This window comes from Larus michahellis, chromosome 9, assembly GCF_964199755.1.
Source record: "Larus michahellis chromosome 9, bLarMic1.1, whole genome shotgun sequence".
NCBI lineage: Eukaryota > Metazoa > Chordata > Aves > Charadriiformes > Laridae > Larus > Larus michahellis.
Window position 1 is genome coordinate 36,181,911 of NC_133904.1, and position 17,171 is coordinate 36,199,081.

The following is a 17,171-nucleotide window of genomic DNA, read 5'->3' on the forward strand; positions in this document are numbered from 1 at the left end:
CCCCTTGCAAAATTTGAACTGCAAAGTAATCAGTGAATCAGGTTAAACCCCATATACATCTCTGGCCAACTGCTGGTTCATACCCTAACCTGAACTGCACTCTTCTTAAAAGTAAACGCCTTTAAAATGGTCTCAGTCAGTGCCATCTCCAAAAGTTGGAGCCCACCTCTGGATGGCTCCAGCCTGGGCCTTGGTGGCCGGGGCTCGCTGCTGGCCGGGGCAGACAGGCAATCCCTGGCACAGCCCCTGACCTCCTTCTTCTTCCTGTGCTCTCCTTTAGAAGTGGTCAGGCATGTTCTGGATCAGCTTTGGGGTTAAAGAGCCTGATTTTGAAGTGACAAATGCACTGCTCTGGCAAAATTCCATCCGTATGTGTAAGAAAATTGCGTTTGCTGCGCACTTACAGAGCAGGGTAATACGCAGGACAACACCAGGGAAAACAAAAGGAAAAATAAAACTCAGCAGAGCAGTTCTTTGGGCACCAAGAAATGGCACGGCCCAATGCAACTGCCCGCATTGCAAACCCGATTCACAAATAATGGCTTTCTGTGCAAGAATAACCGCTGCTACTTTAATTTAAAAGGGGAATACTAGGACAAGATCTGTGGAATGTAAATACCTGGTGGGTGCAGCCAACCAGCACGGAATATATTTAGAGGGAGCTGGAGCTCAGTCCCTACCAGAGTGCACTGTGCTTACAGATCATCATGTACAAGGAATAAATTACAGCAGGGTTTGTCAACTAATTTGGTGGAGGTAAGAATTCTTTATCTATTAATCAATGTAGGGAAGCATGAAGCACCTATAAACCATTCATCTCACTTTAGCTTCTTGTTTAAATTTAATTAGAGTTGTTCTGATTTGATTGGAAAAAATGGAGGTACCTTTGAATATAGAGGTGTCAGATGGAGTATCCTGGATAGCACTTACTGCTGTGAGATCCTTGGGGCAATAGGTCAAGTAGTTTGGACTTTTTCCCAAAATGAACAGCTATAAAAAAATTGTTTACAGGGAAAGACCCCTCACCCATAAGTAAATAAAAAAGATGCTCGTGGTGCCAGCACCTCGCCAACGTGAATGAAGTTTGTAACAGTGTGAATTAGTTCATTTCTGTCTTACTCCTGCAGCGGTTTTCCCCTCTTTCATCAGTTTCTCCATTCCTTTATTGTTATATATATGTACAGGGAGGATATTTAATAGGGGAACTTAATTTCTTCACCTTTTATCCTTATCCTAACTTTTTGTACTGCTGTCAGCGTTAAAAATTTCATTAACTGCAGTAGGGACAGAGTCAGATCAATGCTTTCCTTTTTTTTTTTTTCCCTTTTTTTTTTAAATCCCTTGCAAAATTGTTTACCTTTTCTTCCCATTATTTCCACGGGGATTGTAGATAAGGCTGTAACAGCTATACGGTTGTGTTATGTTTTATACTGCGCATGCAGTATGTGATGCAGCTAGTTGCAACTGCAAGCATAGAAAGCCTCAGTGGGTCACTTGCATTTCGTTTCATTTTAGTTTGACTTTAAATGAGTGGCATTTGCTTCTTTTTTTTTAGAAAAGAATTCTTTAAAATGCTTTTTTAACATGAAAAGTCATTGCTAAGCCTTAGAGTCCTACGCGCAAGACTTGAAAACTGCAACTTCACTAAAAACCATGCACTAAATGTGATATACATTGATGCATGCTTATTATGGGTAAATATCATTCTCTAGGTAGTGCATAGAAATTTTAATTAATTTCAGATACACCCTATTTTTGTCCACGTATGCAGATTTCAAATCTGTGCCTTCGCCGATTTTGACACTGTGCAATGATGTATCTGAGCTTTCAGATGTCTGGCTCTTAGAGTTGTGAAATGATAAAGCAAACAAACCCAACAGTTCCAGCCTTGTCAATCTATTTCTCAGTGGACAGATGCCCCGGCGCTAGAAAAGCATCATCCTATGCAATACCTCTTGGCAGCATCTAAAAAAAGCCAGAGATCTTCTAGACACAAAAGTAAGACTGGCTTCTCTTCTCAAAAGAAATTTTGTTTATGGCCACACTGAAGCTCCTGGGCAAGGCTGCATGGGGAAAGATGCACAACCTCTGCGCCTGCTGTGCCTCGTGTGTGCACAAGTAAGTGATTTCTGGTCTCTTAGATAATCAATCTGATCTGCTTCTGGAGCAAGTTGCCTCTGGACAGTGATGGATTAATGGGTGAAGGTCCCGGTTAGTGCATTGAGGTTTCTGAAATGAGCTGGGTTCATTGTTAGAGGCTGTGGATTACATCATTAATTAATTAAATGGTATCATTAATTATGGATTAAAATATTTTGTTGGATGCTTACCCAGCAGGAATTGCCTAAATCTTCTAAGAAAATGGGAGGTTTGGGGTTTGTGCTGGCACACCATCAGGGACAGCCCTGTCCCACTGGTATGTGGCCATGGCTCTGTACCCTTGAAGGCCACTGCTGGAGGTCCAGCACCGGTCTCCTCTTGAGCAAAGCTGGGGTGGGGGATAAGGCTTCAGGCTGGTCTCCTGCCCATGTGGTCATCTGGGTTCAGCTGAGCACCTGGGACTTGCGGTCTTGGTGGGGCAGAGCTCCAACCCAGCCCAGCCTGGTGGGGCAGTACCTGCCTGGGGCACAGCATCATCCTGAAGGTCTTGCAAAACGGGTTTAAAAGAACGCAGAAGTGACTGATTTCACTGTATGGACAACTGGGTATGACTGAGAAAGAAGATGGTGAATTGTTTTGGTACAGATGAAGTTTTCTTTTGGCTAATGATTTGTTTTTAATGTCACACATGGTATCATGAGGAGTTGCAGCATTCGGGCATTTTTAATGAATTCGTATAGCTTGCATATTAGTAGGAATATTTCCACTGCAGCAAACACCATAAACAGTTTCCACACTGGGGTATGTTATACTGCCACCAGAATTGGTTCTTCTGATGGTTCATTTCTTTTATGCTGAGAATTCAGGACCAATTCAGCTTGGTTTTATGCATCATTAGAGATTTACAATTACTTTGCTATAGTTTCTTTCTGGAAGCCTATCTCTCATGGTTAATGCTATGGGAGTCCTGTTGTGTGGAGGCTGGTATTAGCCACCTTATAGCAATAAAGCATTTGAGAAGGATTTAGCATTATGAGTGGCTAAATTCTCTGCGCAGAGACTGTAATACTGTTATCCCTTGCTGAGCTTGGGTTGAAACATTTTTTTTCTTCTCCTCAAATTAGAAAAAAATGCTGTTTCTTCAAGAGGTTTTGAATCATTTACATGTAATTTTTTGTGGAACCGCTGCATTCGGAAATGAGGAATTGTGACAAATTCCATTTGGATTTCATGATGCTTAAAATACATTTAGATTGTATTAGTATATAATGAAAAGAAGGCCTTCTAATTTTTTATCTCACTTTTATAAAGTGTAATCGTTATTTGAGACTTTCTTTTGGTTTTTACATTTTATGTGTGTTACTAAAGTCAATACATTTCACAAGCTTTGCCTTTGGACAGTAAGCAGTGGATCTGTGTGTGTTGTAATCCACAAAATTCGTGTTTTAGATAAATGTACTGTTGCACTGAAACAAACATGATATGCAGCGAATAGTATGGGCCCGATCTAAAGGCCATTAAAATCAATGAAAAGATTTCAAATTAACTTTTACAGCCTTTAGATCAGGCTCTAAATGGGCAAATTACAGTTATGGAGTTTCCCATTTACATACCTGTGTGCTGCATTTAATATATTTTATGGAATTGAAATTACTTGCTACTCTTTTTCATGCTTTTTTAGGATAAGAATTTGCCAAGGGCATCAACAGCGGTTTTCCCAGGCTTCAGCACAAGGATTATATAGTTGATCCACAAATGACTCAAATCTTTGAAAAAAAAAAAAAAGGACATAGTAGGACATAGTTATCAGAGAGGCTTTGACGACAGCAAGGACGGGAGCGCTATCTGGCTTATTCCATCAGAGATTCTCATTCCCTCTCATTAACATACTCAGGACATCAGCAGTGGCCATCGGTCTCAGCAGAATCACTTACAACTTTTAAGGGAATATGCACGAAACCCCACCCCTGCATTATTTTAAATAGATCAGATCAGATTCGTCTTGTGTGAGGCTAGAAGAAAGGCTAGGGCAGAGTAGCGTTAGGGGAGAGATTGAAAGGTTGCAGGGAATTTTCAAATCCATTCTTATAACCTGGTAATCTTTCTTCTTTTACAGGGTTCTTGAATCCCAGCGAGGATGCACAGAGCTGGTCTCTACGTCTGTGATATCTGCTGCCACAGTAAGTGTGAAAAAAGCAATGCCTCTACCTGCTCCTTCTGAGTGCCCTGTAATGAAAAACCCTTTTGGAGCAACATTGGAAATAAGCCATCACGATATCTGATTAAACCTCTTAGGAAACTGTCACTAATCACCTTCTCTGCTCTTGATGGAATATATTTATGCATTATAAATATACTTACCGTGTGTGTGTGTGCATGCTCCATAAATCACATGCAGCACTTGTATATGATGTATAAGCACATTCTATAGAATACACACAAATACAGATGCCAAACTCCCACAGAGTTCATCACTGGGAAATGTTTGAAGGATCTGATCCTTAATATTTAATGAGAAAGATGCTATTTCCTTCCTCAGCTTTTATCTCTGGTTTGGCATAGTCATTAAATTTGTTGTTTCCTTGCAAGATTATATAATTTATGACCTAATTTTAGACTTTTGTGTAACTGTGCTAAAATACTTGCGGCGTATCTGGATTTTTTTGCACGGAGTATTTCAGCATTAGGGACCAGACAGAACATGACTGCTCTGCTATGAGCTTCCCATCAGTAAGGACTTACAAGCATTAAACGAAAACAGCCCAACAATATTCAGATAGCATTTCAGGATTAGATTGTGGTTTTTTTTTTTCTCCTGTAAAGATAGGATTTAGCAGCATTTCCAAAGCCCGTTGTGTGCAGCGGTTGGCAGGAATCCCCAGGTAATACAGTAATCACCCAGCAACTCCTATTACTTAAAATATTTTCGTGTGGCAGCTTCTGGATTTCAGACCACGCTGGGACGAATTCATGCAGGCTTCATCGCAGGGAGGGGTGTAGGGAGCTGGGGAAAGGAGGTGAAGGTGCCACTTAATGCTTTAAAGTGACTATCAGCCCCCTCGCCCCCTGGAAGAACGCGTTTGCTCTGCCACACCAGGCTGGCTGGGTGGTTTTTTTGCTGCACAAGGTGTTGCCAGAGAACTCCTAAATGAATTACGTTACAGCTGCAGCCACTTTTTTTGTGTGCCTTCTGTGTGTCCAGGGTGATTCAGAGCTGTCATAAATAGTGCCGTGAGTTTCAGGTATTTTGTCAATTTAAACCATATTGTTTGGACCAGTCTTTCATCAAATTTAATGTATCAGCTATTGCATTAATGTGTTTTGAGAGCACTTTATTCTGGTGTTTAAGAGGGAAGTGCCTTGTGGTTGAGGAGGAGGTTAGATGCTTGCTTTGTGTCTGCACTACACTTATGAGGATTTTTTTCCTGTTTTTCTACCTTACCCCGAGGTATCTAACCCGAATGACAGGGGTGGGGTGCTGCATCCTCAGGCCAGTGCCCAGAGCGATAGGGACCGTGGACTCAGATAGGGACACGCTGCTCAATGTGTCCCTCTAACGTGGCAACTGAATGCAGCGTGCGGGGTGAGGGGCATGCCTACCTGAAAGAAAAATAATCCTTACGAAAAGGTGACATTATTTCTTGGAATAAGAAAGATTGGAGAGTGTATCTGCTTGGCTCTAATGGAGCAGTTCCAGGAAAGCAGCAGCGACCAAATTGTTTTCAGTATCACATAATTCAAGAGTAAAATCATAATTCCAATTACTATTTCAGCCATTTCTGGCCTTGGGAAACCTATGCTAATATTTATTATTATATGATTGACCTATGATTTCTTCATCATTTACATTAGCAACTATGATATTCATAGTAACATCCTTTAAATCATATGAGCAGATGTCAACGGTGCACGATGAAGTCACATCCTGCAGATTTTCTATTTACTTAGTCCATTTTTTTCCTGGTAAAATAACATTGTGAGATGCATAATCTCACCTCCACGTGGCCTCTAGGGGCATATATAATCACCGAATGCATTTTCTATAATCTCACAAAATGAGTCAATTCTATCTGAGGTACAAACAGTTATACAAAGTCAGTATTTCACTTCCATCGCCGCCTGACATCATCTTCCACACAGTGCAAGAAAATATTTACTTAGCTCTTTGACATGAATTGTCACAAAGCCTTTGGAACAAAAAATTGAGGAAAGCGAGGAATTGAAATGGAATAACTTGATTTAGAGCATTTAGCTACTTTTCTGGGTGCGGGATTTAGATTTGTAACTTTGTCAGATGCTTTCTTATAATGTCCGGACTGGCCACAGGCACCTCTAATCTCTGTTCTTCAGTGAAGTGCCTACGCACAAATCAATCAGAGAATCGCCCGGAGTATCCAAAACTGGAAGCCGGTCCTCTTTCATCATCATCTAAATATTTTCTTTGCACGAGTGAGCATTTCTGCGTGTGAATTAAGCTCCTGCATTTATTTTCCGGGCAGCTTCCTGGGGCGTGTTGTTTCTGCTGCTTTTCCATGCAAAGCGCTGCAGAGCAGGCAATACTTGGAATAATATCCCTGAAAACCGCTTATGACGTTACCAACTGTAATTCTTATTAGGTCTAAAATCATTTTTTATTCTTTCTGCTCCTCCCAGCACAGGAGAGGGCACTGATGGACCCCTTGGTGTTGGAGTGGTGAATTCGCAGCCGGGGAGGACAACGGCTTCTGCACGGTGCAGGTGAGGTGCCAAGGGCAGCCTGGGGCTTCTCACCGCCTTCACGTAGAGTTGATAGAATTGTATTTATCCACAAAGAGGCAGTAAGGGTTTTTTTTTTCAGATTCTTCTAGTGATGTGTCAAAAAGTTTTATTTCTCTGTTTGTCTCCCGTATCCACCACTCGTCTTCCTGCCTCAGTCCAGCTCCTGCTTTTGTTCACCTCCGGAGAGCACAGCCAGGTGTTTTTCGGCGTCTCCTCTGGAAAACTGCCACATCTGCAGAGCTCAGGAAAGTGGGACCCATCGGTGCCGGCCGGAGAGGGCTGTCTTTGTCTCTCATCCATCGCTTTTTTACTGAAATTAGATTCTTCTGAACTTACATTCCCTTAAAGGGTTTACCTGGCTTAGCAGGTATCAGGTCTAGGATGTTTTTCAGACAGTTTTTGGATAATTTTGGACAAATTTTTAAGGTTCACGGGCCTCATACAGGTTGTCAGGCAGGTGGACTCTTTTCCACTCTCTGGGCATGTCGCCCTAAATTGGCCACTCGTGTCTACATGTAAGGCAAGGTAAAAAGGTCAGAATAGTCCTAGATCTTGTTTCTGAAGATTGGTGGTGTATAATAATTATTAAAAATTTCTGTAACAGTGCAGGTTACAGACACGGGACCAAACACCTGCAGTGAACCTCCTCAGGTGAAATTCTCCTCGGCTTCAATCACGGTTTTTCCGGAGAAGAGACCGCTGGCTGCGCTTAGGGCGATCCACATGTTCCTGGCTTAAGAGGCACTTATAATCTACTGCTAAGAGACTTATTAGCAATGTAAAAATGAATCTGAAGCAAGAAAAGTATTCTTCCTAGAATAAATATGTTTTTTGTAAAATTAGTTTTGCTGACAGAAGTAATTGTGCTAACTCCTTGTGACTATGGATGTTATTTGTTGCCCCTTATCTTACCGAAGCAAAGGGTGCCAAGTACTTTGAACTTTGTAAATAACTGTTTCCAAAGTGTTGGCTTTTTTCTCTATAAATTCTTTAGAGAAAAGCTTGCCTCTAATCCTTTCTCTTCCAAAGCTTTTACAGCTCAGCTTCTTCCCTCTCTACATGTCTTTTATTTCCCTTTTTCAGGTTTTAATATTTCTTAGATATTATAAAAGTCTCTTTTAAGGGTAAATGTAGACCTTTTGCTCAGATTGGGAAAATCATTCCTAAAGCTTTAATAAATTGGAGAGAGAGAGAGGAAAAAAACCCAAATGAACTTTATTTCGCACTGCCACAGTTGCTGGGGCTGGGGCTTGGAGATGAGCGTCTGAGAGCCCAAACCGTGACGCTGATGCCCAGAACAGGGGTCCTGGCCATCGGTCTTGCCATTTTTTCTTGCTCCAGGCACCCAACGAGTGCAAACAGCTGGCAGAAAGGGTTGACCCTTCGTTTTTTGCTCATGTCTTCTGGGCTGGAGAGGAGCTGGGAGCTGCTCTGCCCCCTCCATCCCAACGCACCAGTGCTTGCTGTCCCCTCCAGCGCTGAGGAGAGGGGAACCGTTTTCCTGCAATGAAAATTTTTCTAGGGTTTATTTCACTTCTGCAGATTCAGCAACAAATATTAACCCAGAAACAGGACAGAAAGCTTTCCCAGAGTGTGCTTTATTAAAGCAGCGTCAGAGGCCTGCAGGAAATCCATGCTTATTATTTGCATAAATACAAGCAAACTCACGGATGTGGGAAAACTGAAATGCTGGAAAAGCAAGAAGTGATGTACTTCATCACTCTGGGAAGTTGAACGGGAATGTTTTTACTCATCTGTCTATCTGCTATCTATCTATTTGCTTACTTATTTTGGCAAAAGACACAAATAATGAGAAATGTATGTCTAACCAGAGCAGTTACTTTGCTGTGTGTTCTCGGAAGTGACAAGGATGGGGATGGTTTGGGCATACATAGAATCATAGAATTGCCTAGGTTGGAAGAGACCTTTCAGATCATCCAGTCCAACCACCCACCTAGCTCTGACAAAAAACATCACTAAACCATATCTCTAAGCACTATGTCTACCCATCTTTTAAATACCGCCAGGGATGGTGCCTCAACCCCTTCCCTGGGCAGCCTGTTCCAATGCTTAATAACCCTTTCAGTGTAAAAATTTTTCTTAATATCCAATCTAAACCTCCCCTGGCACAACTTGAGGCCGTTTCCTCTTGTCCTATCGCCTGTTACTTGGGAGAAGAGATCGACCCCCATCTCTCTACAACGTCCTTTCAGAAAAATAAATGACAGCTTCCTGTGCTTGTATTGCCACTGGAGCAGGGGTGGGTATTAAATCCCGGTCTTCAGCCTAAGGCAGCAACCTAAACCAGGGAGCAGCACAGCCCAGGCATCCGTGGGCGACTTCTGGAGTTGCAGGAGCTTCATAGAAGATCCCAAAGGAAAGATCCTTGTTGAGACACCTTGCTGTGTCAGTCTCAAACCAGGCACACAAAAACCCCATGGCCAGTGTAGGGCTCATCAGCCCTTTGTCTAGTCAAGATCCAGCTGCTGTTGAGGGATGCTGATGTGTTTGTGCTGTGGTGCTGGTCCCCAGCTGTCCTCCAACGCCAAGGGGGGGAAGGTAATTCCTGCTGAGCACAGTGGTGAGACTTACTACTTGAGTCTTCAAGTGAGAACTTGATGGTCGAGGCTCCCACCAAAACTGATCTTCTCTCCTTCCCCTCTTCCAAAGCCAGCGGTTTCATGTCTTAGATGCCACCAGCAGCTCCCCAGGCACTTGGCTGATGGTTTGCTCCCTGACCCATCTGAAGTGCAAAGGAATTTAAAATTTCCAGATTGTTTTTTTCTTCTTTAAAAAAAAAAGTTTATGATTTCTAAGAAGGCGCCTTACAGCAGAGCCCAAACAGGAATGTTTGCGTTCGATACCATCCATCCATCAACGCCGCGACACGGAGGGAGCGGCTGCCCTGGCTCCTCGCGTGGCGGTGGACAGAAGGAGCTGTCAGGGAGCCACGTGTGGCCGCCGCACCGAGCCGGGCGGGAGCCGTGCTGGCAGAGATCCCTCCCGCAGAGGGGATTTCTGCGCTGACAATTTTTGGCTCCTTTAGGTTACTTTAGAGCTGCACGGAATATGTAATGTTCTGCACCCGCGGAGGGGCTGACAGGGAACTTAAATACAGATTGCAAAGATAGATCATCTCCCAGCATCACTTTGTTTTCTGCTGCTCTAAAATCATTTTACTTGTTCCTGCAGCTCCTATAAAGCCAGAAGAGCTCTCTATATTTGCTTCCCGGATGCCTTTTTCTCCTCTGCTAACAACTAGAAAAGCAGCTTTTCATGCTCCAAATCAGAGATAAATTAAAATCACTGCTGAAGAAATAAAACACAAGGCTAATCAAATTGTAGCACAGGAAGCAGCCTTCAGCCAGTGCATTTTTTGAGAGCTATTTTTAGAATATATTTTTATTTTGTCACTCCATATGGGAAGTCAAATCCATATGGTTTGGGAGAATGGAAGGTTGTGCTTTTATAGGGATCTCACAAACCATCCCTGCTCTGCCACGTACTTAAATGTGTGCTTAAATCCAATTGTCTGCGATGGGACTGGGGCACGTGAACTCCTCGTGACTGGGGCCTCGGGCCCTGTCTGAGGTTGTAAGAGTATTACTCCCTCCTGAGATGTAAAACTATTCTATATTCGTTAAATTGGTCTCCAGTTAACTTGGATCTTCTTAATTACGACTTTTCTTATTCACGTAACTCTTTTTTTCTTTTTCTTTTTTTCATTCTTTTTCTTTTTCTTTTTCTTTTTCTTTTTCTTTTTCTTTTTCTCTTTCTTTTTCTCTTTCTTTTTCTTTTTCTTTTTCTCTTTCTTTTTCTTTTTCTTTTTCTCTTTCTTTTTCTTTTTCTTTTTCTCTTTCTTTTTCTCTTTCTTTTTCTTTTTCTTTTTCTCTTTCTTTTTCTTTTTCTTTTTCTTTTTCTTTTTCTTTTTCTTTTTTTTTCTTTTTCTTTCTCTTTTTCTTTTTCTTTTTCTTTTTCTTTTTCTTTTTCTTTTTCTCTTTCTCTTTCTCTTTCTCTTTCTTTTTCTTTTTCCTTTTCTTTTTCTTCTTTTTTTGTTTTTGTTTTTCTGTTTTGTTTTTCATTTCTTCCTTTCTTCTCCATCGTTTGGATGCCCTGATGGGTGTGTTTGGTCCAGTACCAGCCAGGAGGGAGAGCTGAGCATCCATAGCCATCGCTCTCCTGCTCTTCACAGTAGGTGTGCAAATATCCTGCAAATATCGAGATTAACGTGGTGTTGGGGAATACGATTGTATTCTGCCCACAACACCGTGGCACCTTCTGAGAATGCTGATGAAGCAATAATTGGCTGGAAAAGGTGGTGTACTTCTGATAAACTAAATGTATAGAAATTAGAAACACGTCCTCAGTGTTAGTCCACCAGAATATCCATTTTACTTGTGGTTTAGGTTGTTCCATGAGACTTAACCAAAAATTTTGTTTCTTTTAAGGAATTTTGTGGGATGGTTAAAAACACAGGCATAAAATTTCTAACCTGGTAAATTCCAGAGGTTCATTTTATGAATATTTTTTATTGTTATCCTGGAGTTTCTTCCCTGTGCAGTTTCTCAGAAGGTGGAATTGAACAAACTAAATTTAAAACATGTTATTTATTACAAAATTTACCTGAGCCTGTGTTCCTTGTGCTCCCAACTCTAACACCGACCGTGGTATTGAGGTACCATTTTTACCGGCAAATAGGGAAGCCCCTAAAGCAGCAGCACATGTGACAACAGTCATGGGGGGACTTGTATTTTTCGGTCTCACCAAGTCCTTAGAGATGTGGGTGTCCGGATCAGCCTGTTGGCTGCTGGATGCCCAGATCCATAATTAAAAATCGTCTTTGAAACTCGAAGGGCTCCTGAGGTGCCTGGGCTCCCCCCAAGCTGGCAGGCAAGCTGCAGGCAGGAGAAATGCAATCGGGAAGGGTTTTGTCCTGTGGTTCACCCCAGCTGTACGCACAGAAAGGCAGGCAGCGCTGCGTGGCAGGCAAGAGGCAAAGTTAAATTGCACATCGGTTAGTATGAAATGCTTAAATAACCATTTTAATATGTCTGAGACGATAGCTGACTTTGTCTACAAGTGATCTGCAAGACACTGCAAAATGCAGCTGGATGCTTTTATGTGTAATATAACGAGCAGAGGCTCAGAAATTTGGGTGGTGTGGATCGCCCAGGTTCCGCATAGCAAATACGTGGCTAAAGGAGAAGTCGTTTGCTGTGTTACTTTTGATTCAAGAGCTGTATTTGGACTCAACATGGAAGCAGAGATAATGGAAGAGCATGGCATTGGCAGTCAATATTTCTGTGCTTTTTTTTTTCCTTAGGAAACAATTCTCCACCCTTCTCTTTGGACAAAGTGCAATGGGAACAGGGCTGCACAGTGGAGAACTCAGTGTGGCAGAAGGATGGGAAGCATGGAGATTTCTGAGATTCTTTGAACGTTGCTTCCACCAAGTAGAAGGGGTGTTATACTAAAAATGTTCAGCAAAACTGAGACCTCATATGGATTATTTTATTAGAAAGTCAAGAAAACAACCACTGATTTTTCCCCCCACAAATATAAAGCAGAGATCTTGCATAAGAGGAGCCGATGTTAAAATAACCAAGCACCAGAAGGGGCTAGAAGGAAAAGCCTGAGGTTAGAGCAGAGAGAAACTCTATAAAGTTTTAAAAGAAATTTTATGAAGCCCTATTTGTATTCAAAATCTATGATAATTTTGAAAGCAAAATAACTACTGTTAGATTATTTGTTCAAAGTAACTTTATAGTCAGAAACTCCCCCATCACTTATATCCCACTTTCAAAAATATACTCTATACCATTCTGAAATCCCAAAAGACAATAAAAATCACCTGGATTTATGGTGTTGGGTGTATTGGAATTAGATGCAAGTAGCTGGGCTTTCCCAGAAATGTTATTCTAGAATATTTGAACAACTCATCTTTTGGACCAGGTGCTTGGGTTGTGTGTGTGTGACGTGGGTATGTGAGCATTATGGGGTGGAGTCGTGCTGTCGTTGCGTTTCCTGTACATCACTTAGCACAGTGGGGCACCGTGGCCCCAGTAAAGCCAACCAAGAGTTTGCCAGTGCCTTCAGTGCAGCCAGAATTTCATCCCAGGCCGGGAGCAGCTGATGCAGAGTGCCACGGGCTGGTGACCTGAAGCAATTTCAAGTCAGTGACGTAGAAGTGAAAAAATTCCTTGTCACATAACGGATCTCATCGGCAACACAGCGTACCCAAATTTCACTTCGGATTTTATACTGTTTCTGTTCACGTTGCAACTACGTAGATAATATGTTAAGGAATTATTCTTAAAAAAGTAAAGAATTAATTTCTTTAAGAGATGGGCGATTTGTGGAAGACATTTGTGTAATTTTGCATTCTAAATGTGATTTATCTTTATAAATAAATTTGCATAAAATCTCCAGCTCTCGATGTCATAGTTCTATTTTATCTTTAATTCAGATGCTCAAGAAATGTAAATTATTTTTACAGCTAAATAAAAGCTATACAAAGCTGCCAGGAAAGAATAATGAGGTACACATTGTGCCATGCAGCCATGATAAATCCAGCAGCACCATGGTTACAGTCAAAATGTGAGGCCATCAGCAACTAGGGAATATCAGCACATATAGATTCCTCTGACTAGATTTAGCAAACTAATCTTAACGGGGGAAGCTCATGACACTAGGTCAGCAAGAGAAAATATTTACCTGAAAGACAGACAGGCACCTAAAATGAGGAGGAACAGTTGGTTTATATAGCAAGGCTTTACTATAGATTAAAAATATCAGCTGTAGTTGGCTCTATATAGTACGGCTCTGCATATGCGCTTTGCAGAAATAAAGATATCAGCATTCCTGTAACATGGCGAGGTTTGCAAGCTATTAGTGTGTTTGCTAATGATAGTATGGGCTTTATAAAATATGGCTTGGTCATGAGGATGGCACCAGTGAGAAAGTATATTTGCACCTCCTTAGTCATTGTGGTAAAAGGCTCTGGTGCCATGGCTCTGACCAACTAATATCTTAAGAAATGGGTTCCCCTCATTAGAAATTAACTCAAACAGGAGGAGATAATTGCACCAAATGAGGGTGTGAAGAGCTTCAGCTGATGGTAATCAAAGGAAAGTAAATAAAAGGTGCACTGAGCTCCCATGCCCTTTTCCTGAGGAGGAAGCTGAAGAGATAAGGTGCCTGGATTTTCAAGAGGACAAACCTTGTTTTCCATGACTTGCTGTGACTGTTGCAGGTAGGTCTCATAATTCTCTGGTTTTGTCTCATCTCTGACTATGTTTCCTAGTAGTACTTGTTTTTTTGGTGCGTGCTTTTGTTATTTGTTTGCTGCTGGAAGTGTTTTAGTCCATCCTACTCTTTAAAGCTTATATACAATGAACTAAAGGTGATATCCAAAGCACTGCTGTCTTGTTGCTATTCCCGGTTTGCTGAATTACAGTGGTCTTGCTCTAACTAAATTTGGTATTGAGGTCAAACAGCTCCAAGTGTGGCTTTCCAGGAGCTGGGTGACTGCTCTGAGGCTCTCTGCAGGAGGAGGCAGTGATGAAGGGGTGCATCCAGTGTTTTCTGGATGACCAAGCACAAAGGACCTTTAGAGGAAGCAGCTGTGATGGGCTGTCCTGTAGTGACTAAACTTTGCAGAATCTCTTTGCTCTAGAGCTGTTGTTATCAAATTTTCTTTAGTGGTAAAGCTTGTGGGGTGTATAGCAAACCTTGTGTTTTGGGATCTGCTGCATTTCCCCTTTGGATTTCCTCTTCCAGATAAAAGAGAAGCAACTGTTTTGTGATAAGTCTTATGCTGGCACCAGACAGGATGCTGTGTGATGCTGAGCACCTTGTCAAGAAGGAGCTGAGCCTTTTAAGCCCTGTTTATGTGCCGCTGGGTCCTCAGCACCCTGAAGAAGTGAACCCTGTGATGCTCAGTTTTCTGAAGCGTGTGGACAACAGTTTGCTGTGAATAGGGACAGCCTAAAACTTGCATCAAAAGAAACGCTTTGTCTTGCTGAATCAGGGCAGTGAATGCATGTGCATCTCGGAGAGCGTGGACAGGCCTGTTGACTCCTAAGGACCACTCATGTGCCTTAATTGAGTATGTGCATGAATGCTTAACGGGTCGGGATCAGCATAAACATCCCTGAATGTCAAGCTCTCTTCTGTGTCTATTTTGTAAAGCTAATGACCACCAGGCATTAAAAACCTGGTTCTGGTTTTTGGAGATGCTGAGGCATCTCATTTCATATTTTTAAAGGGGAATGCCTTCACCTTAAAATAAAATGCCTTTATTCCAAAGATGTTGGAGCGTAGAAAAATGGAGAGCTGTGAACTTAATGTCCTTGGAAGTTCAAGATTTTTTAAAATGTCCATAACTTAAAAAAGGAACTGAAGAATGCTGCTTAGAAACATTTAAAAACAAAAAAATCATGCTTAGCAGAGAGCTCTTATGACAAGGCTCTGCCCAGAGTGAATTTTTATGCTTGAGTTATAAACCCTTGAAAAATGGGAATCCTAATGCAGAAGCTGACGCAGCTTTAACTAAAGCAGCTCTAGTAAGTGCTGCTATAATTATTTGCTCATTAATTACAAATTTTGCAAGACACGAGAGTAACACAAATTGGAAAATAGGAATAATTATCAGTAATAATGCCACAGAAGCTGGACACATTGAAAGTATCTTCCTCTTTAAATTTAATAATAGCAAGACAGCTAGGAAACTAATAAGAAATACATAATTGAAAATTAACCTTGCAAATCTGCTGTTAATAAACCATGGTACTCTCGCGTTACAATAATTTTACAGAGCCCTTAATTTGCGTTTGAAGTGTTATTCCAGGTAATACTTTGTGTGTTCACAACAATTAGTATGTCTTTGAATTAAAACAAAAATGTGAAGGTAGGATTTAGTGTAGCTGAAGAGTACAGAATAGTATATGCTGTAGGTTTTGGTAGCTCAGGGCTTGAATAATTGGAGACCAAACATACAATGGTGATTTTTGTGCTGGATGTTATGCCTGAATGCTGTTTTGTTATTGTTGAATTCGAGTATTGTGGTGTTCTGTGCTTTCATCCTTAGCTTGTGTAAATATATCGGTCGGGCTGTTGGATCGCTTGCACTTTCTCATCCTCTGAGGTGCAAGGCTTGATTACTTGGGGATGCTTGAAAATACCCAGTGCGTTGGTAACAGGTAGCGTGTGGTCCTTGAAATACTCTGCTGCAGTGCATGCTTTTACCGTCATGTTTTAGCAGTTTGAATGGATCTAATGGGGGCAGGCTGCTGGAGGCACTGGGGTTTGCTGGGCAGGGCAAGTCAGCGTCGCCGGTGGTGTAATGGAAAGGTGCCGCTTTACTGCGAGTTGGCACCCTGTGCCTGACGTTTGCGTGTGGTTCTCCATTCAAAGGGAAATGGTACTTCCTTAGGGATGTTTTATATCTGTTGCCAATCAGCAGAAGTCTGTAAAAAAAATTCTGTTAAGTCAGTTTGCAAGGATGAAGGGAATTGTTTATTCAAAACTCAGGCTGAGTCAACTGCTCTTGCTAAATATCTCCCACTCATAAAATAAACCTGATGCGTAATTGCCGCCTGCTCCTCACATTCTGTCACAGAAAACTTGTACATTTGTAGCCAAGAAGTGGCTACAAATTGTAAAAATTGTAAAAATTCTGGAGCTTATATCTACTGAGCTATGAGTGCTCAACTAAAAAAAAAGAGGATGGACTGAAACAAAGAGGAAAATCCCTGACTGCAGGCTTGTAATTACATCGCAATGTTAATGGCAATGGAGGTATATACAGAGTTTCAAAGTTGTGTATGGCCAAGCAGCTTAAAAAAAATAATAACAAAATAACCCGGAGACCTACAGTGTTTGGCATCAGACAGGAGGAACATTGTACACAAACAATTGGGTTAAGAGTGTGCACTCCAAACAGTGTTTCTGCACAATTCCAAACTCCATCAAGGGCTGCATGTAAAATGTTGGCTTCTTTGTGCAAACCCACAAATCCTAGGGAAAAGGCCATTAGGGGTCAGCAATTCAGCTGTTTGTCTGCTCACTTTATGTAAGAGGTTAGCAGCAGTATGCTTTTTGTCCAAAGCCAGCAATAGCAGGAACAGCTTGTTTCTGAAAGGGCTGTGGCTCCCCTAGTAGTGATAGAAGAAGGGGTCCTGAAATAAACCTCGAATGTGGGTAGTCTTTGATTTGACCTTTTGTCCATTTATTTGGCTATAAGCGTATGCTTAGCGCAGCATTTGACTCCTGTCACTCCCTTCCCTAACAGCCTATATAGCTCAAGCACCACC

The 17,171-nt window shown here is 41.7% G+C and overlaps 1 long non-coding RNA gene across 1 annotated transcript in view; it reads left to right on the forward strand.

Moving 5' to 3' along the window:
- LOC141748718 (uncharacterized) overlaps positions 1 to 13,292 on the forward strand; it is an 88,523-nt gene extending 75,231 nt beyond the window's left edge. Inside the window, exons 5-7 of the long non-coding RNA XR_012589081.1 lie at positions 4,217 to 4,280; positions 6,754 to 6,837; positions 12,182 to 13,292. This is a non-coding gene — a long non-coding RNA (uncharacterized LOC141748718). The remainder of the gene's footprint in view (positions 1 to 4,216; positions 4,281 to 6,753; positions 6,838 to 12,181) is intronic.
- Positions 13,293 to 17,171: the final 3,879 nt, after the last annotated feature.